Below are 22,940 nucleotides of genomic sequence, written 5' to 3' on the forward strand. Positions count from 1 at the left end.
CTTTGGTAGCAAAGAATGATCCTCAAGCCTTTACAAAATTATCTGAAGGAAAACTAGTGATGTTTTTACAAAAGATGGCTAGTGAAGCACGTGAAGGAGTTCTAATCCAAATATTTATCAGAAAACTGCAAGGGAAGACTATCTGCAAGAGGATCTGGAATGGGATGCGGATACAAGATCTAAAGTGCGAGATTCAAAAAAACTCTGGGTATATCAGTAAGTATGCAAAATTTGATCCTTGTAGGGTAGATACTATAGAACAACCTCACGCTATAGGACTATGGAATTGTTACTAATTCGACCATCATCCTCAATATGAGATTGCAAGGAGGATGCTCTGGGACCAACTCAAAGGGTACAGGCTCTTTCGAGGATGCGGTCAAAGGGAAGGTGGAATCCCAAACCAAACCAACACCATCTCCAAATCTACCTAGGCCCTATATCATGGAACAGAAATCCCAGATACCAGCCTTGACAGTCACTTTGTCTTAGGTAAATGAGTTTTATGTAGATCTCTATACCATGCAGTCATATGTAGATTTAACAGATATTGTCCTAAGTAATACACCCTACATCAATGGATATTTTCTACATGGACACCAAATTGTGATATTCATTTATGCTACAAGGGGTTTTTTATTGTCATATTTAAAACAATAAAAGATAAATACTATGTCCTAAATGAGGGACCATGGTTCTTGGGAAATGCAGGGCTCTTCTTGACACCTTGGTTCCCATATTTTGATGCTACCACCATGGTGGTATCCAAAATTAATGTATGGGTCATGATACATAATCTTCCACTGCATTTTTGGCACCACAAAGTATTAGAAGGAATTTGGAATTCCCTGGGGAAATTTCTTAATATCTATGATGATAGACTTTCAATAGGCATTTTTACCTTTTCTAGAATCTGAGTTGAAGTAGATCTGAGCCAAGGTTTACCTAATCGCATTATGTTGGTTCAAAACAATATTCAATGGATACAACCACTAGATTATGAAAATATGGCATTCCACTATCGCAGATTTCTACAGACAAGCCACCTTCAAAGTGCATGCCCATTAGCTAAAAAGGATCCCAAAAGAATGAAGAAACAATCACAAAATACAAAAGGTTGGCAATGCACTAATCCCTTGGAAGCGATAGTAAATGAAGCATAACTCACAGAGAATACCACTAACAACAATGAACAGATCATCACACAACAAAATGAGAACAAGCACAACTCTGCATTAATTTCGAGTCAACCATCCCACAACAACAGAATGAGAAGCACACCCTTGGGAAAGACGTAAGTGGCATAAAATAAATACATGGATCAAAAGGCTATGATTCTAACAAATAAATCACAACAACTACAAAAGAGAATCAAATGTCCATTGTAACATCCACACCTATTATAGACATTTTTGGGCACTGCAACCCCAAGCAAAAAATGTCCATAAACCAAGGGCTCCTAAGTCCCTAAAAGTGTTGTTCTAACCCCTAAAGGAGCAAGGTCAACTGATTACAGCTTCTCCCAGAAGTTCTCCATGAAAAACTGCTCAGAATTGGTCAAAACAGGATCATTTCAGCTGCTCCATAGGCAAAGTGCGTTGCATCTCACCTAAACACACTGTGTGGGTGTGTTGCATTTCAAAAAGCCCTTCTATGGGGTGCGATGGGTGAGAAGTGACAAATGGAAGTGTCATTCCGCGAGGTGGAGAGGCAATGGAAACTTCCAAAAACTTCTCTTGTGACACTTGCCTCTCTGAATTCGACCAAGGATGAGTAAGAGATCATCAATCTCAAAGTGGAAGAAAGAACTATTAGAGGGAAGACACTAATCAAATCACAAGATGACTCATCTCCCTTACAGATATCTATATATGGATCCCTCATCCCAGAGATCCATAGGCTGGAATTTTGCATATTGTAAGGAATTGTTGTTGGTTTCTTGAGACAACATCAGATTGTTGGGTGATCTAAGATTTGTATGAGGTGAAGAGGGGCTTCCTTGTTGAGAGGATGATGCTGGGTCAGAACAACTGGTTGTAACTCCCCTTGGCTCTTTCTTGTTTATCAATAAAAGCTATTCAATTTTTCCTCCATACTCTTGTGTCATTCATGTTTGCTGCATTTGTATGGTCAATTTACATCTGATCCTAGATTGTTTATGATTATAGATCCATGTACTTGTATAGTGCTATGCTACTATGATCTTACAGGTACTTTGTGAAGTTGGGCATGCAAGGGAACAAGTAGCGAAATACTATCAAGAGAGAGAGGAATCGGACTAGGAGATTAGCGCAAGACAGAGGTTGGTCTTCTTTGTTCTTCTCTCATCTATACTTCATAAAGGAAAAACGAAAGTAGCTTTACTTTGTTTGTTTCTAAGGTAGCTATCACACCTTAGTGGGATAAGCAGTTCTGTGTAGACACTTTTCCCTGTAACAAAATGGTGACTCCGCTGGGGACGAATTAGTTTGTTTGTTTATCTTCCTTGTTGTCTATTTTATAAACTTACAGATGGAGCCTGAAGTCGAGCCAGGTAGCTTTCGAACTGCATTTGCTATGCAAATGCAAAGTAGATAAATGCCACTTTAGTCAATCTCTGGGATTTGTTTATAAATTAAACAACTGATTTACGAACTCTCTGATTGCCCTTTGTGATAGCTCTTAGATCCTCCTTAGATCTACCCCTGATTGTTGCATTACTGATTACCATTTTCTCGGCCAAAACCCATGAACTGAACTGCAAACTGTGACCCAGAACCCAAGCAAAGTCTCGTCTCTAGCCCAACGCAGGTACTGTTCTAAGAATCTGAAATTCAGCACACTTCCCAAGTGTAGTAGGTGCACTACATTTCAAATTCCATGTGTTACAGGTGCGCTGATCAGACTAGGCATTGTTTAGTTTTGGCTTCTGTAGTTCATTCTTTCTAGTTCTATTCATGAATTTTGCTGCCTATGATCAGTATATCTCTGTTTGAAACCCCTTTACTTTGCTATTATTCCACCTCCTTTGTACAAAAGAACTGTAAATGTTTTTGTGTGTTTGTTGGATCATTTTTAGTTCTCCTTTGCAAAAGTAACGTAATCGTACTGTCGTCCTTTGATTTGAAAGTGTCACAAGTGTCGTTCTCAGGCATAGGAAGAGTTTGATTGCTGTAGATAGTCGATTATCCTGTTACTATTGTTTTTGGTCTAAATTTGTAATTTTTCTAGTGTCGAAAACAAGTATTCATTTCCAAATCGTAAGGTGTTGTGATTGCCTCCATTTTTGATTTCGAAAAGAAACTTGTTGATAACTGTCGCTTGAAAAGTAATTCAGATTTGTGCATCAACTTTCTTTTTATCATTTACATACTAAGAAAGTCGAAAACAAATACATGCATGTGCATTTGCATTTATACTGTCTGATTGGTTTGATTTAGGAAAGTGCATTTAGAGTGTGCTCTTTGCTCTTTGTGAAAGATTATTGTCTCTCTTTCCTTAGTAGCTAGGATTTTCATTGCACAAAGAAGATAAAAGACTGTTTATCATCTTAGATTGCATTTTAGGAATTACACATCTACATCTCGCGGTGAACTTGAAAGGCAAACTTCATAAACAAGATCAACTATAAAATAAATTCAATGAATCTAACAACGCTTTGGAACCTAACGCACAACACCTAGAAGTCTAGGCTAGAGACGTATTCCGATGTCGTAAAGCCTCGTAACTATTGTTCTCACTGATGGCTGGGTGATTCCTCCACTTTGAGACGATAAGAGCTAGTACAGACTTGTGCTCCCACGTACCGTCAAGTATATTTTGGGAGACCACAATAGGCTTAATCCTTTATCCATAGGAAGCCGTGTCTGCCGCCCTATTGATCGCAATGCACTGAACACAGCATTCGGGAAGATTGATTGCCATACCGTAAAAAGTATTCTGTAGTTTTGCGATTGGTTTGGTAATCCCTCTACCTAGATTTCCAGAGCAGTCCCTTTCATTCCTTTTCAGACTCTTTAACGGAAAAGGTCCATCTGAGCACTTGTCACTTCAGGCTCATTAAAAATCGAAGGTGACTAGAGTCATCTTTTGTTTTTTCTCGACTCTTAAAAATTGAAAAAACAAGTTGTGTCAAAGCATCTAAAATTCATCTAATTCGGAAACATACTTCCCCTTTATTTTTAGTTGATCGAGTAATCTGCAATCGTGGAAGAAATTCAATTGAAACCCTGTCGTTCGCGGAGGCTTATGAGTTAACCGTCTTTGTCTCCGGAATTGAAGCTAGTACAAACAAAGCGAACTCATTTAACCGGTTCCAAATCTCCTGTTAAAGTTAGAACAAGTGTTCCAACAACATCAGAGACTCCGGTTACTCCAAACATTTATGGTATCCCTGCCTCTACAGAAGAAGTTTAGCAGCCATAGAAGGACAGTGGTACTGATCCTAGTCTGAGGGTAAACACTTGTGTCACTGAACCAGTTCCATATACAACCAGTTCGGAGAGTGTTGCTCCTCAAACATCTGTCGCTGCCAATTCCATACCTTCTTCGGCACCAGAAATATTCTACGGACCTGACGGTCTACCCCTTCCACCTGGTTTGATTGCTATAGAAGAGATTGTGGAAGATCCTCCATCTAGTACTCCATCGCAATTTGGAGTCAGGATCACTCTGTATCCTTCTTCATCAGAAGTTAGTCTACCGCCAGCGGAAGCTCCTGCAGAATCGCTAGGTAATATTTTGGATAGATTAGAAATGTCTGAACAACCGTCAACATCTAGGACTGTGTCGTCTGACACAACGATGGCAGAACTCCCTACTATCACTCCAACAATGTTCGCCAGTATACCATCTGTCCCAACTAACTCTCAATCGCTAGAAGGAGCTCACTCAGGGGTCACTTCGACAGTATGGTCTATTCCTGTTTGTTCATTCGGAATAATATCCGGAAACTCTTATGTTGAGTCTCAACAAATTGATCCATTTAGAGGTCAATTTGGGCAGTCCGGCCCTCAAGGGCAAACCATTCCCTTAAGTACTGGATTGCCACCGTATGGGGGGCAGTATGCCCTTTCATTATCCCCTTCGGGAGGACAGCCATACGGGAGTTCACAACAAAATTTGGGTTATGCTGGAATTACTTCAAGCGGTCGGGTACCGATACTACCTCAACAACCAAGAGTTGTATATTCGATGCAACAATGCTTACCTATGTCAAGTATACCAACTACGCTAGCTATTGTGACGGTGTTGCAAGTTCAAGCGCTACCTGTTGTATGCCAACCTGAAGTTTCTCAGGTTGTAATGCAACAGCCCCTTGACCCTGCAACTCAACCACAATTGCCAACTGGTGGAATGACACAGGTTCAAACAGGTATAATTACCCCTCATCTTGGTCAAACAGTTAGTATCGGGCAACAATGCATGGCTTCACAACCATGGCTAGTGCAATGCCAACAACCGCAGCTCCAACAAGTATACCAAAGTTCTGAGCAACAAATCTTTGCAAATAGTGGGCAGCCGTATATTCAAAACGGTCAAAATCAACCATTTTACAATGGTCATTCCCACCAACCTTACCAAAGTTACCAGCATCAAATGCATTATGCTGGTATGCAAAGACCAACCGCTCAGGCAATCCCATCTTATCCTGGGTATGCTTCACCTAACTTGAATCAACAGTTACCCTTCGTGGCAACTTTAGAGTTACCTGATTTAAATCGGTTAACAAATGATCCAATCGCTTACGCCCCTTGGTGGCCAGCGATTCCGCATAAACTTCCATCAGATATTCCTAAATTTAATGGTAATCCGGGTGAAGATCCATCGAATCATGTGATGACCTTTCATCTGTGGTGTTCATCAAACACCATAAATGATGATTCGATTAGGCTTCGCCTTTTCAGAGGACATTAACTGGTCCGGCAGCAAAATGGTATATCGAATTGCATAGAGCTTCATTCGACAACTTCAGTACCCTAGCCACAACCTTTTTAACCCATGTTCAGTTACCGATAAGGTACGAAACAGGAACCGAACTTCTTACCAACTTCAAACAAACGACGACCACTCACATATCTGATCATATACATGAGTGGCGACGTTGTCGTAGAATGGTGAAAACGTATGTTCCTGATCAGCTCTTAGCTGAATGGTTTATCAAGTCATTACTACCTTCCATCACGAAATATGTGGCAAAGGGGGGGTCGTCACCGAAGAGCAGGTTATTGCTCGTGTGCAATATTTGGACTTGATTTACACTCAGTCTGGCACGCTCTACGATAAAATACCTGATGCTCCTTGACCGGAATTCTCAGTTCCTCCTCCTCCTAAATCAAACAATGACTCTCATGCCGGCGATGGCGTGATTGGCCAACAGACACGAAATCTATAAAGGCTACATCTAAAAAGGCCCGTAAGATTTCCAGTCAAAATGCAAATGAGGAACTTCTTGCCTCGGAAGTAAATGCCGTATCGATAGATAAAGGCAAAGAAACCAAGCAACCGGGGGGCAAGAAGAAAGGCAAAGGGAAGAAGAAGAAACAGGAAGAATCATCACCTGAAAAATCTTCTGCAAACCCTCCTGGAAATAGGAAACTAAAATATCCATGCATGATATGTGATGAAGATCATCGGACAGTAGATTGTCCACACAGAGTTGAGCTTAAAAAATTCTTCAAGAATTCAAAAACCTCGGCAGTGTTAACTGATCCATTTCCAAATCCAGGAACAAATCTGGTTGACAGTGGAAATGCTTCCCCATCTCAAGTGTTGATGTTGTCAGTTTCCAAATAGCAAAATGATGCTTTGATATCGACAAGGAAAAAATATTATGGGAATCCACAGCTGTCGAACAACAAGGATAAAGATCAACCTAGTAGTTCGACAACAACTTCAACATAAGTTGCGCCACCCATCATTCCTGAGTTGACAATAAAACCGCCAAAGGGGGTAGTACACAAGTCGACGTTTAATCCTCGTGCTAGAGTAGCACAGCATTATAATATGGTGGAATATTTGGCCCAATCGTCATCCGCTATGTCGACTCTTGAGGTACTACAAAATTGCTCATCCCAAAAGCAGGCTTTATTATCAGCCATTTTTGGGATAGACCCAAAGGATTCCAATCTTGTATCCTTCGATCATAAAGGATACGATCCTTAGTTACTAGCTCAACTAGCTTTCCTCGTTCAAGTGAAAGCCCTCAACAAAACTGTTCATCGAACAATTATTGATGAGGGGGCATCTACATGTATTATGTCGATGAGTTGCTGGAAAACTTTAGGATCTCCAACCTTGTCATGATCATCGATTAAAAGCATTTGATGAACGAACATATACCCCATATGGTATTTTAAGTAACTTGAAGGTTGAACTAGGAGGGAAAAAAGTAGAAATAGATGTTGAAGTAATCGATGGAAATCGCGATTACAACATCCTACTGGGAAGACCATGGATACATGCCATGGCTTTTGTTATATTGACCTATTTTAGGAAGATTGCATTTCCCTTTCAAGGAGGAATTACAATCGTCGATCAACAAAACTTCCTCTCCAATGGTTCTCAAGTTACGGGAAGAATTCCTATGATCCATGGAAGCCCCCATTCACTTCAAAATATCGGAGTAGGCCTACTAAAAGATCCTATATTAATGGGAACTTTCACCCTTCCACCTCCAAACAATTTGGTGAAAGTAGCGTCGATAGGAACCTGCAATATGATATCTTCTAAAAAGATCTCAGAAAATGATATCGACATGGATCATGCGCAGGTTTTGCCTCCAAGCCCAACAGAAATATTGTAGCAATCAATGTTCCAGGCATGGGAGGCAAACCCAAATCAACACTCATCAAGCATTTGGATAAATAGGTCTAAGGAATATGGTACCTCTTCAGATCCTTGGTCGCGAGTGCATGTCACCGACGAAGGAATTGTTCAATCAATGGTAATTGAAGGAGCACCATGGGATGATTACCACCATCGTTCCCTTCTTCCAGATTGTGAAGAAAACACTCCTGATGACCTTTATCATCCTTTAGTTTTTGATTTTCTATCAAATACTGTAAACACGGTGGATTCCAAGCGAAACTTGTCCAACATTGAAGAGACTATCACCATAAATATCTCGACCAAAACAGATGTTGTAGAGAATATTTATGTTGGCAAATGTTGTTCTCCTTCAGAACTGGAAATATATAATGCTCTTTTTCGTGAATTTAGAGATGTCTTTGCTTGGTCATATAGTGAAATGCCAGGCATTGAATCGAGTATCGTTGGACACGAAATCAAGATGTATCCAGATGTCAAACCAGTACGACAATGACTACGGTAGGCGCACCCCAAGAAATCCGTTGCCATTAAGGCAGAAGTTGAAAAACTTCTCCATGCTGGTTTCATTTACCCGGTTCCTCTGACCGATTGGGTATCGAATATTGTCCCTGTTATGAAAAAACAAGGAACAATTAGAGTGTGCGTCGATTATAGGGATGTAAATCAAGCTTGTCCAAAAGACAACTACCCTACACCCTTCATCGACCAGATAATTGATGAATGCGCCAGATGTGAAATCTTTTCATTCATGGATGGATTCTCCGGGTATAATCAAATAAACATCCGCCCACAGGACTAGTCAAAGACTGCATTTATCTGTCCGTGGGGCATGTTCGCATATCGAAAATTACCCTTTGGTTTAAATAACGCAGGGGCAACTTTTTAGAGGGCAATGAATTATGCCTTCCATGACATCAAAAACATCGTTCAACCATACCTTGACGACCTTCCAGCTCATTCGCGAAAGCGGACTGATCATTCGCAGCATTTAAGAGCAATATTTCTACGTTGTCGACACTACAAAATACGACTCAATCCACACAAATGTGTATTTTGTGTCAGTTCTGGTCGTTTACTAGGCTTTGTAGTCTCGAAAGACGGGATTCGTCTTGACCCATGTAAGGTTCAGGCAATCATAAATTTGCCTCCACCTTCAAATTTGATTCAGATTCAAAAACTCCAAGGGAAAGCAAACTTTCTGAGGAGATTCATTCCAAATTATGCCGAACTTGCTAAAGGTTATACACGTCTTTTGAAAAAGGAAGTACCCTTTGTCTGGGATCAGGTTGCGCAAGCTTCCTTTGATGCTTTAAAAGAATCCCTAATGAAAGCATCATTAATGTACGCTCCTGATTATCAAAAAGACTTTAACCTGTATCTGGCTGCAGTGGATACGACCATCGCAATGGTTTTAGTTCAATAAGACAACGGAATTGAACATCCTATATATTATTTAAGTAAGAACTTAAATGATACAGAAAGCAAATATTCTTATGTTGAAAATCTAGCGCTCGCAGTTGTTCAAGCGATTCAGATATTTCGACACTACGTTCTCTTTCGAAAAACTACCATTCTGTCAGATTGCAACCCCATGACTTATATATTGTCGCGACAGTTGCTAGGGGGAAAATATTCAAAATGGATAGCCATTCTACAAGAGTTTGATTTGGAATTTGTAAAATCCAAGTCAAAGAAAGCCCTGATTTTCGCGGAATTATTATGTGATCTCCCATCGTCGTCCAATGATGAAACATCCGAAGAAACAATCGTGGATGAAAATTTGTTTCTGATATCTTCAAGCAATCAGTGGTATGGGGATATAATCATTTATCTGCAAACCCAAAAATATAGGCCAAATACCTCTCGCTCTGAACAAAAACGTATTCGATACAAAACAAAATACTACATGATCGTCGGTGATACGCTTTACCATTGTGGTATCGATACGGTTCTGAGAAGGTGCCTCACCCATGAGGAGGCCAAAAAAGTTCTGAATGATTGCCATTCAGGCACGTGTGGGGGCCATCAATCCGGTTATGCTACAGTGCAATTTTTTTTACGAGTAGGATACTTCTGGCCAACAATGTTTAAGGATTGCATAACCGTAGTCAGAAGTTGCCATGCTTGTCAAATTTTCGATAGCAAAACCAGAAGACCACCCGCACCTCTACAACCAATAGTTGCTGTCGGGCCATTCGCCAAATGGGGCATCATTTTCATGACATGTAACCCCACCTCGACTGGGGGGCATGGGTATATCATAGTCGCAGTTGACTATTTTACCAAATGGGCCGAGGCGATGCCTACATTAAATAATACTGGTGAAACAGCTGCCCTCTTCTTTTTCAATCATGTAGTCGCCAAATTCGACGTTCCACAAGCTATAGTCACAGATCATGGATCGCATTTTCGCAATCACATGATGGTCGAATTAGCTGCCAAACTAGGGTTGTCTCACGACAGCTCTACTCCATATTACCCGCAAGCCAACGGACAAGTTGAAGCAATCAACAAGGTCCTGAAACGCATGCTACAAAGGATGATTGGAGTTCACAAAAGAAGCTGGCACCTAATCCTGTACTCAGCCTTGTGGGCTTACCAAACATTGGTAAGGAATGCAACCGAGTTTACAGCTTTCCAACTGGTATATGGCCTGGAAGCAATCTTACCAATCCAGTGTGAAATCTCGTCCCTCAAACTCGCAATTGACCTTCTCCCCGGAAATTTAGAAGAGGAGGATCGTTTCTTGGAACTAATCCAATTGGATGAAACCCGTCGTGATGTCGCTTTGGCTAATGAAGCCCATAAGAAACAAGTCAAGGCGCAGTTCGACAAGAATGTCCAACCCCGTGTCTTCTCAGAAGGTGATTTGGTCTTGCTTTATGACCAAGAATCCGATAAATTGGGAGCAGGGAAATTCAAGTCTTTATGGATGGGCCCCTATATTGTTAAGTGAGTGTTAGCAAAAGGAGCCTACGAGTTAATGGATTATGACGGAATTCCACTGGCACGACCTCGTAACGGGTTGTACCTTAAGCGTTACTATGCGTGATTCTGTATGGTAACCTGTATGCTTTTGTTATGTTTTTGTTTTCGCCAAAATGTTTGCTTTGGTCAAGTAATCCACTTTTTGCATTTATTGCAGATGTCAAACCTATTGGAGTCATGTGTTGGATATGCCGACGGAGCGAGTCGTAGTTCGCGGAACCTATCTTCCGCGGCCTGGGCCATTTTTTATCCAAGCGGCGAGTCAGTAAGTTTCAGAGGGGTGTGTATTGGTCAATCAACGAATAACATCGCTAAATATAGTGTTTTGATAGAACTTCTCTCTGATGCCATCACACATGGTATATGCCGACTGATTTTCAGGCTAGACTCACAACTCGTCATACTACAACTCATTGGTATCTACTCTGTCCGAAATCCAGCTATTTATCGCATGTTCCTAAGGGTTAAGATTTTTGAAAGACAATTTGATTTTATTCAATATCGGCATATTTCCAGAAACTTAAACACATTAACTGACTTATTGGCAAATTATGTGTTAGATAGACATTTGCAACATTTATAAAAAGAAGCATACCATCAATATTTGCATTTGGAGCATGTAACTTAACCAAAATAAAACTTCGAAAATAAAAAATATATATATAATTGTTTATGGTTTACACATAATGTTCTGTAACCAAGACAAAATTAGTCAAATGACCCAAAACTCAAAATGCTAGGAGGCGCCCTAGTCTAATGATGCTCGTGATAGCAAGTCACAGCCTGTGCGATCATGCGTAAGAGCTGAGTCCATCGTCTTGGCACACCAGTAGTATGTCGCTGCAACCTCAAGGGCAGCTCGTCAGTCCTCACATCTGGAATACCAAGAATGAGGCCCTCAACCTGTTCCTGTAATACTGTGAGAGTCTCGGCCACATCGAGGTCACGAAGGATAGCCCTTCCAACAGCCTCTCCTGCTGGGGCAGCAGTTGGCACTCTCAGGCATACTACTGGCCGAACGGGACCAACATCTGCATGAACACATGAGTTTAGTTAAGTCTTGACAGAATAAAGCACAAGGACATTATAAAAGAAAAATGATAAACAGGAATATGGTCAAAGAATTTACCAATCACGCCCCACTGTTCGCCAGCCGACAGTACTAAATCTGGGTCACCCCGGAAGTCCATACCAACATATGGGTACTCGGAATAAACCATCTCCTAACGGTCAAACCACCCGAAGAAGGTATCAGAAAATGAAATCTGAGACTGACCAGCATGCCTAGACATATGGTCGACCCATCTCTGCAAACGTGGTTCAGTCGGTGAAGGTAAATCGAGTGCAATATACTGCGGCTGCATCAGTGGTATCTGTTCCAAGGTAAAGGCGGTCAAAATAGAACCATACCCAAAGTTCTTCAACCTCCCACTCTTTACCTTGGTCAACTGTTCTTTCATCACAAGAAGTACTGCGTCGCACCAGTTGAACACCTTCGGTTGGAGACATTCCAAGGCATACTGCATATAAGATCGGTTGGCTACATGAAGAGCCGCACCACTAGCCATCCTACCAAAAGTAAACAGAATAGTCCTGAGGGACCTGTCAGTGACATCACGGATGATGATCTTACCATCTTTACTCTGCAATACCGACGAACATAATCTCTCACAGATTCACCTCCTCGGGCCGAACCTGATAAAGAGATGAGGGCACCCCGCCTCAACAAGCCAGTCAAGAAATAGATGTCTACTATAGTCAAGGGGATGGATTTGCCCCTAATCTGGAACACCAGGTTGGTAGGATCCCAAGCATCGAGCAAATACTGCAGCAAGTTGATTTGTTGTCTCATGCTAGAAATGCAGAAAAACTTCAGCAAGCCACAGTTCCGCAGTGTGTTTACTGTAACCGGATCATGTAGGGCAAGCATGTCCTCTTCTTCATGCTCACGTTCTCACCATGTAATAGTCATCTTGCTCCAAAGATCTCTGAAAACAAACAAGAGAAGAGCTAGATCCTGATTTTGGTAAGAAACAGGCAAAGTTTCCATCAAAAACTGTGCATAAAATTCCTTCTTTGCACCCATCGCACCTACAGTAGTGCTCTGGGTGCATTGCATGTCAGATGACCAGTAGACGGGCCAACATCCAATGCACCTTTCGATACATAGAGGGTGCGCTGAAGGCATAGTGAGTTTTTAAAACCCCAGAGGCTTAGAAAAACCAGGAATCAAGCTCAGAATGCAAAATGGAAAGCATGAAATGAAAGAGCTCAAGTTTAGCTCCTACCTAGTCCAGACGGCGCTGAGAATCGTCCACAGAATCTCCCGAAATCAGCTGATGAAAATCAAAGGGGAAAAGCACCTCCAAAGCTCCAACAAACCAAAGTTCAAATGAAATGGTAAAATGAGAGGTAAAAGCACTTTTACATTACTTTTTACGTAGTTCGAAGTAAAATATTAGTGTTCTAACTCATTTTTCAAACATATATTGTTCATTTCTGACTAGTTTGATGAATCAATTGAAAATACAGTACAATCTTTGAAAGAACAAAGCTATTTATGGTAAAGTCAAGAAGAGACCATTGTGTTGAGCAGTTTTAGTGCATAGTTCAAGCTCGTTAAAAAATAAACATAAGCCATGAGCAAATGTTTCCCCCGCGTTTAAGCTCATGAAAAATGAACTATTTACCGGTAAATCATCATCGTGAATGTAGTACTTCAGCCTTTAAAAGCCTTGGTCGTGTTCTCACCATCACCTCCGCTTTGTATTGGCCGATCATTCACCTCCATTTGATTGTTTACCCCTTTTGAGGAATAGCTGTGAAGAGTGATCTCACTAGCCATCTTTGTAACACTGCCGTGATTAGAAAATTCCAAACCTTACCTGGAATCAGCTGCTACCCATTTTATCACTCGTTCCTCAAAAGATGAGTCTCCTTTAAGCTTTTTTCAATTGACTCATAAAATATGAAAAGATTGCCGAGCCATTGGCCTCTCCAGCTCGTTAAAGGGACCGAAAGTGCTATCCCTCCTCTAAATTTTAATCTTTTTTGACCTGAGGGATTATTACACAAAAAGATCGAGCCTTGTTTTGTTCAGCTCATTAAAAGGATCGAAAATTCATCCCTTCTGTATTGTTTTATAATTTTTCGGACTTAAGGGATTAGATGACGAAAAAGGAATTTTGGAGTTACCTTTAAGTTCCTTTTTAGACTCTCTAAAATTGAAAAGGACCGAGTTATCTTTGTTATTAAACTCGTTAAAAATTAATAGCGACAAACTTGTCTATAGACGAGAACGAGTTTCACTATCGCTAGGCTCATTAAAACATAGCGATGGGTTTGCCCGAAGGGAAAATTATAGAACAAGAATATGTTATCCTCCTCAAGCTTGACAAAAATAAAGAGGTACTGGTCAGCAATGACTGGGGAAAAATTGGGAAGAAAACTTGAAGAAACTTTGTTGGTAGCAAGTCGCTCTTGAACATGACACTTTCACTCCGCATCCAAGTCGAGTTGGGTTGTTTCATTCACCGGTCACATCACCATGGTCCCATCACACCATCCACATTTGGGATAATGCTACCAATCCATCATCTCAGTGTCGCCGATATGTTCAAGAGAAGTCATTCAGAGAATTCACCTGTGTCTCACCTACTACAATACATTTACGCTTCATTCTTTCATGACCGCCACCCTGAACCTTATATCACCAGATCGTTTTCACCTCCATTAAAATCATTTGCTCTGTTCCGTGTCATTGATGTGGGATTCATTAAGGCCCTCCTATGACGGATCTCTTCTTGTCGACATCAGCTCATTATCCAAGAATTCGATCTAGGAACACCCCATTCAGTACTTTGAAGCTTGCATGCCTCAATGGCAAGTTTCTCACTTCCGGCGACAGGTTTACATCAATGACCTTTGACTGAAAGATTTTGCGTGGTGTTCGACACCAAGTCCTTTATTCACACCACGTGAATTGTACTGCAGTACCTTGAGGGTCATTATCATTATCGGTGATTCCTCTCGCGCCTATTAACAGCTTACAACATTGGCTAGTAATCAGGCGATGTCTTTCCATGTTCGACTCTAGAACATCTCTCACATGGATCGACTTGTACTTCGAGTGAAGATCGAACGAGATTGAAGACCCCAGATCTAGTTTCATTCATCCGGGCTGCGATATATATTCAGGGAAATAAAGACATCAAATGTACATCATTGCTGCACAGATAATCATCCAATCAAAGGGATGATGGCTCTATTAGAATCATCAGTCTACACTCAGACGATTGTCTGTCCTATGTACATGAAAATAAATTTATAAAGCTGAGCATGGGAATGCCCGCCACAGCTAGATCATGAAAATATTATGAAGATAATTTATTGTATTGTATCTTATTATAGGTCTCCTCCCAGCTTGAAAGAACTTCAGATCCTCATAATAAAGCATTTCACCCGACATCAAAAGATTAACGACCTCATGCTTTAGGGGGCAACTGTTATAGACATTTTTAGGCACTGCAACCCCAAGCATAAAATGTCCATAAACCAAGGGCTCCTAAGTCCCTAAAAGTGTTGCTATAACCCCTAAAGGAGCAAGGTCAACTGATTACAGCTTCTCCCAGAAGTTCTCCATGAAAAACTGCTCAGCATTGGTCAAAATAGGATCATTTCAGCTGCTCCATAGGCAAAGTGCGTTGCATCTCACCTAAACACACTGTGTGGGTGTGTTGCATTTCAAAAAGCCCTTCTATGGGGTGTGATGGGTGAGAAGTGACAAATGGTAGTGTCATTCCGCGAGGTGGAGAGGCAATGGAAACTTCCAGAAACTTCTCCTGTGACACTTGCCTCTCTAAATTCGACCAAGGATGAGTAAGAGATCATCAATCTCCAAGTGGAAGCAAGAACTATCAGAGGGAAGACACTACTCAAATCACAAGCTGACTCATCTCCCTTACAGATATCTATATATGGATCCCTCATCCCAGAGATCCAGAGGTTGGAATTTTGCATATTGTAGGGAATTGCTGTTGGTTTCTTGAGACAACATCAGATTGTTGGGTGATCTAAGCTTTGTATGAGGTGAAGAGGGGCTTCCTTGCTGAGAGGATGATGTTGGGTCAGAACAACTGGTTGTAACTCCCCTTGGCTCTTTCTTGTTTATCAATAAAAGCTATTCAAGTTTTCCTCCATACTCTTGTGTCATTCATGTTTGCTGCATTTGTATGGTCAATTTACATCTGATCCTAGATTGTTTATGATTATAGATCCATGTTCTTGTATAGTGCTATGCTACTATGATCTTACAGGTACTTTGTGAAGCTGGGCGTGCAAGGGAACAAGTAGCGAAAGACTATCAAGAGAGAGAGGAATTGGACTAGGAGATTAGCGCAAGACAGAGGTTGGTCTTCTTTGTTCTTCTCTCATCTATACTTCATAAAGGAAAAACGAAAGTAGCTTTGCTTTGTTTGTTTCTAAGGTAGCTATCACACCTTAGTGGGATAAGTAGTTCTGTGTAGACACTTTTCCTTGTAACAACACCCAATGCTGGTGGTTGGCGAAAAGTGGAAAAAAATAAAGGTAGAAAAGAATAGAATAGTTTTCTAAATGTTTTTTTTTCTATAGATCCTGACAAATCAAGATCTAGTTACTATGCATATTCTATTTAGCATCTACAACATGTAATTTTGCTCATATTGTGAATAAAATTACGATTTTTCCTCGAGGAAAAATATATATGTGTGTGTGTGTGTTGTGCTAATCTGGTCAGCCTTGCAGATGAGATATCCTCCTCGAATTATACTAAGGTATGTTGGTTTGTTTATGATTTGATTTAGTTAACATAGTATGCCTTGCAAGAAGAGATCAAGATGACTAGCAAGATGGTAGACTACAAATATTCTCCATATGAATCAGATGAGCAGGGTGGTGTTGGGCACTCTTCTGACTTAGCAGACACATTGAGGAGTTTGAAGGAAGAAATAAGGATTTTCAAAGAGGATAATAACGGAATCATGCAAGCACATGAGAAACAAGCAAGAGTCAATGCAGTAATCCTTTAAAGTTTGGTATAATTTTAAAGACATGGGCCACTCCGGATTAGGTATGGATAGGAGGATGGGACTAATGGGGCATATGGTAGTCAATCTCATGGTGGTCACAGGTCAGATAGAGATGACATGATCAATGATGGTATATTCTTGGATACTCCAGATAGGAGAGGTGATGGAAACATATATAATTCTAGTTCTGGTTCTGACAGCCACTATGATCATTATCTTATCACCCTTACACGAGGAGTGATTGGGGATACTTGCTACATGAGTTTAATAAAGTGAAGCCATCCATTTTTGATGGAGATTTGAAGAAGCTGGAGGATACAAAGGCTTGGTTACTTGTCATGAATAAGTTCTTTGAACTGCATGAGTACACAAAGAATATGAAAGCCATAATAGCTATCTTTAGCTTGAAAGGTAAAGCATACATCTAGCGGGAAGATGTAAAATGGGCTAGAGACACTAGGAGAGAGGATATGAGTTGGCATGAATTCAAAAGACTCTTTATAAAGAAGTAATTGTCAGAAAGATACTACGACAACAAAGCCAACGAAATCTATGATCTTAAAATGGGATTGATGACAGATGAGGAGTATATGACCAAGTTCTTAGAGCTATTGAGGTATGTATCATATCTTAAGTATGAAAAGGATAAAGTTCATAGATTTTTCAGTGGATTTCAATTAACATTTAGAGATTGGATTGAGTATGATGAGCCTCAGACACTTGAGAAAGTTATTGGGAAATTGAAGCATTGTTATGAGTAGTCAAAGCATAAGAATGAATCTTAGTAAGTATGGAAAGGGAAATCCAAAGGTAAAGGTAAATGGCAGCCAAAAAGAGAAATACCTCAAAATGCATAAGGGAAAGAGAAAGTTGCATCACATAAGAAGTTCAATACAACTAGACATGGACATGGGTTGCAATGACAAAATATAGGTGAGGGTATATGATGGTTGGAATGTTGGACACGTGGTAAGGAGAATCTTAGGAAGGATTTTACGAATAATCAGGGTGGTAGGCCTCAGATATATAGTGCACAGGAGGCATGGAATATTGTGGATGTTGGGCAAAGCATTCCTCGTATCTATGCAACGCTAGATAATAGGCAGGAAGATCATAAAAAATATAGCATTGAGATGGATGGTAAGATTTGTGATCAAGTTGTTTCTATTTTTATTGACCGTGGATCTTATTATAGTTATGTTAACCCTAACTTGGTGGATAAGTGTGGCTTGAATAAAGAAGTACATGCAAAATCTTGGTTATTTCAATTGGCTACATGTACCAAGAAGAGAGTTCATTAGTGGGTAAGAGCTTGTGCATTTGAGTTGAATGGTATTCCTACATCTACACACCTAAATGTATTACTTTTGGGGTCATATAGTATGATTTTGGGTATGTACTCGCTATATCTTCATAGGATAAAGTGGACTGTTATGAAAAAGCCATTGAGTGCTTGGATGACAACGAAGAACAAATAATATTACAGGGAAAGAAGAAAGCAACATCAGTTAGGATGGTGACAACTATGCATGAAAAGAGTATTCATAGAAAAGGATGTGTGTTATTTGTAGTGCACATTTCTAGTGATCAGGGTAAGGAGGATGAGGATGCGAAGACATTGAGAAGGTGTCTGATCTTGCAACAGTTTTACGATGTGTTTCTAGTAGAGATCTCAAAATTACCACCTAACAGGGAAGTAGACTTTTCTATTGAATTGGTACCAATGACAACACCAGCATTAAAGGCACTATACAGGACGAGCACTCCAAAGTTATTAGAGCTAAAGTTGTAGTTGAAGGAAATGCTTGACAAGGGATACATTAGGCCAAGTGTATCACCATGGGGTGCACCCATCTTGTTTTTGAAGAAGAAAGATGGTACTCTCAGGTTATGCATTGATTACATGTAGTTGAACAAGGTGAACATCAAGAACATGTACCTGTTATTGAGGATTGATGACTTATTTGATTAGTTAAAGGGGGCAACAATGTTCCCAAAAATTGATTTGAGATCCAGATATCATCAGGTACGCAGTAAGAAATAGGAAATTTACAAGACAATTTTCAAGACCAGGTATGGGCATTATGAGTTTATTGTTGTTCCATTTGATTTGACTAATGCTCCAACTACTTTTCTGTGCTTAATGAATAGTGTGTTGTGCCTGTATCTGGACAAGTTTGTTATTGTATTCATTGATGACATATTGATATATTCTAAGAATGAGGAAGAGCATGTCGAGAATTTAGTAGTAGTGTTGAGACTATTTAGAGAGCATAAGTTGTATGCTAAGCTCAGAAAATGCAATTTCTTTTAGACAAAGATACATTACTCGGGGCATGTGGTCTTGAAGGAAGGCATAACAGTGGACCCAGAGAAGATAAGAGCTATCATGGAGAGGGAAGTTCCTAGAAATATGGATGAGGTAAGATCATTCATGGGGCTCATAGGTTATTATAGGAGGTTCATCAAGAACTTATATCACATTGCATATCCTATTATGTCACTACAAAGGAAATGTATGAAATTTGAATGGACAGAGGAATGAGCAACAAGTTTTGAACAATTGAAATAGTTGTTGACAAATTCTCCAATGTTAAAGATTGCAGATCCGGACAAAGAGTTTGTAGTATGTATATATGCTTGCAAGAGAGGTCTTAGTGGAGTTGTTATGTAGGAAGGACAAGTAGTATGATATGAGTCACAAAAAATGAATGGCCACTATTGGAACTATCTGACACATGATCTTGAGTTGGCAGTGATCATTCATGCATTGAAGATGTGGAGGCACTATCTTCTTGGAAGGAGGTTTGTACTGATGAGTGATCACAGTGGGTTGAGATATTAGTTTGATAACTCAAATATAAATTCTAGGCAAGCTAGATGGTTTTTCACAACCAATGAGTTTGACTTCGAGATCAAGTACATCAAGGGTAAAGAGAATAGGGTTGCAGATGCTCTTAGATGGTGGATACATGTGAATCATATAAAAACTATGAGCTGTTATGGGAAAAACCTGTAGAATCAGAGTTTATAGGTAGGGAAACAAGATAGCAGGTATAGAGAGCTTAGGCACAGGTTACAACAGAGTATAGGTATAGGTACAGGTGCACAGGATGTGGATTATCATCTCCTAAAAAATGACTTGATCATATTTAGGGATAGGATATATGTGCCATAAAGTAGTTAGCTCAAGAAGATTATCTTGAGGGAGTTTCATGCGAAAAAATATTCAGGTCACCCAGGATACTAGAAGACATTGACAGCAGTGAAGAAATTTTACTATTCGATGAATTTGAAAAAGGATGTGGCAGTTTTTGTGGCTAGAGGTTTGGACTGTGAGTAGGTCAAGAAAGAGTGTAAACATCTAGGTGGATTTCTACAGTCCATTTCAATTCTAGAGTGGAAATGGGAGTTCATTTCCATGGATTTCAGTACAGGTTTGCTAAGGACATCTAGACATCATGATTCCATCATGGTTGTGGTTGACTAAGGTAGCAAACATCATTCCAGTGAAGACTACGTATTTAGCTAAAGATGTGGCACAGGTGTTCATAACAAATGTGGTTAAGTTACATGGTGTTCTAAAGAATATTGTGTCAGATAGGGATGTAAAGTTCACTTCCAAGTTTTGGAAGGTGTTGTTTGCAGGCTTAGGTATAAAGTTGGACTTTATCACAACTCATCATATGTAGAAATATGGAAAGACAAAGAGGGTCAACAGGATATTGGAGGACATGTTGAGGATATATGTGATGCATCAACAGATGAGATGGGAGGAGTACCTTCCATTGGTTGAGTTTTATTATAAAAATGGTTACCATGAGTCACTGAGGATCAGTCCGTTTGAGGCATTGCATGGGCAGAGTTTTAATACTCCCATCAGTTGGAGTGACCCGATGAACATGGTATTGATTGGACCATATATTTAGAAAAAATGGAACAAGAAATGTAGGTGATAAAAAAGAATCTAAAGGCAACACGGGATAGACAAAAAAACTATGCAGATTGGAACAAGTTCTTTAAGGAGTTTCAGGTTGGGAAACAGGTGTACTTGCACATCAAGCCCAAGAAGATCTCCTCGCGGATTGGTTTGTGTGCTAGGTTGGAACCTTGGTTTTGTGGACCTTTAAATATTATTGAAAGGATTGGGAAATTATCCTATCTACTTTCATTGCCTTCGATAGTAAAAGTCCATTATCTTTTCCATGTGTCATTGCTTAAGAAGTATGTTTAAGATGTTGATCATGTGATTGACTGGTCTGTATAGTAGGTGGAGCCAGATAGAGAATTATAACCAGAACCCTAACCACTATAGATATTGGTGTGGGTTCACTCTATAGATTTTCACACACTTAAGACTTGTCGAAGCAATATATGACTTCATGCCCAATGGACAAGGCACTGATCTGTGGTTCTTAGTGCTTCTGTGGCAAAAGCATTATCCATAGGTGGAGCCAGATGTTGTGCCATGCATTTTTTATTGTTTATAACATTCATTCTGCATTCAAGGATCTTTTGAAAATACTTTAAAAAAGAGACAAAGCAAAAGGAAGGAGCAATAATGGTATATCAGAAGCCAATGGTTATATGAGTACACGTATATGTATATGTATATGTGTGTGTGTGTGTGTGTGTGTCTATATATATATATATATATATATATATATATATATATATATATATATATATATATATATATCGCAAAGCATAACTATATCGGATTTATAAAGAAACATGTGTTAAAGTGATTTTGAAAAACATTTTGAAAAGATAGTGCAAGTATATTGGAAATCAAAATACAAAGGAAATGAAGAAATAGATCAGATTTTCAAAGAAAACAAGTGTTAAAACATTAACACCAGACCCGAAATAATATATGTTACATTTAAAAGTTCGGTGGGTCCGCAATGGGTATGGATGGTTGGCTCCATGGATAAGCGTCGATTGCGATTTGCGATCGGGTTCTGGACCCAAAAAAATATATGTCATGTTTTATAACATCGGCAGGTCTAAAACAACATAGAACTCTTATATTATATGCATATGACCCTGCCAATCGCGATCTGCGATAAGGGCTGGACCCGAACATATATATATCATATTTTAAGTCAGTCGGGTCCGTCTTTATACATATATGTTGACAAACACCGATTGTGATTTATATGATCAGACCCGATATTTTATGTGCTATATTTTATAATCCCTTGCGTCTGTCATTTTATGGTTTGTAAAGATTTTATGTGATATTCATATATATTTTGTTGACGTGGTTTTATATGAAGTTTTATTATAAAGGATTATAATAGAAATTGAAAACTTAAACATATATAGATTATAATTAAAAGCTCCAGCAGGTCCGTAAGGCATATTATAAGATAGTTTTTGGGTGGAGCAAAAGGGATGGATGGTTTTAATGGAATCAATCTGATTCCACCCAACATTCAACACATAGTAGTCAGCTGGAGAAAGGAAACCACCCATTTCGGGTGGGTATTCTTCAGGCTTATGTCCCACTCGAAAATCATTATAGATTGTCTGATATGAAAGCTGTATATCAATGACATGGATGAATCTGTGGGAAGTATACCTTGGGAATTGTGTTGAGCCCGTATTAGAAGCAGAAAAGCATGATTTATTATATATTTTCTTTATAAGGATATATGCATAATTCCAAATATTTTCATAGTTATTTTGGCCGTGTGCATAAGTTAAGCTTTACAAGGGTTATCAGGCCAATTGTGATTTGTGATAGAAGTCAACGGGAGGCAGATTTGATAGGTTTATAAAGCAGGAGGATTAATCAGAAGTTCATGTTAATTTCGTTGTGTAATGCAGAAAATTAGGGTTAGAGCTGAAGCTTAAGAGGAAGATAATTCGATATATTTCTTGGCATTTTGGCCAATCAGAATGCCCATGTAAGCCCAAGATTATACAAGCTAAACACATTGCATTATGGCTAACGAGAATTAAACATCATTAGAGCATTTATAGAGGAATGCGACAGTGAATCAACAGAGTAAATTAGCAGTTATCATCCCCTTCCAAATTTAGTTTTGTTCTTGCTATTTCATATTC

Source organism: Pinus tabuliformis, chromosome Q (assembly GCF_031772625.1).
Source record: "Pinus tabuliformis cultivar Carrire ecotype Pingquan chromosome Q, CPIR1, whole genome shotgun sequence".
Classification (NCBI taxonomy): Eukaryota; Viridiplantae; Streptophyta; class Pinopsida; order Pinales; family Pinaceae; genus Pinus; species Pinus tabuliformis.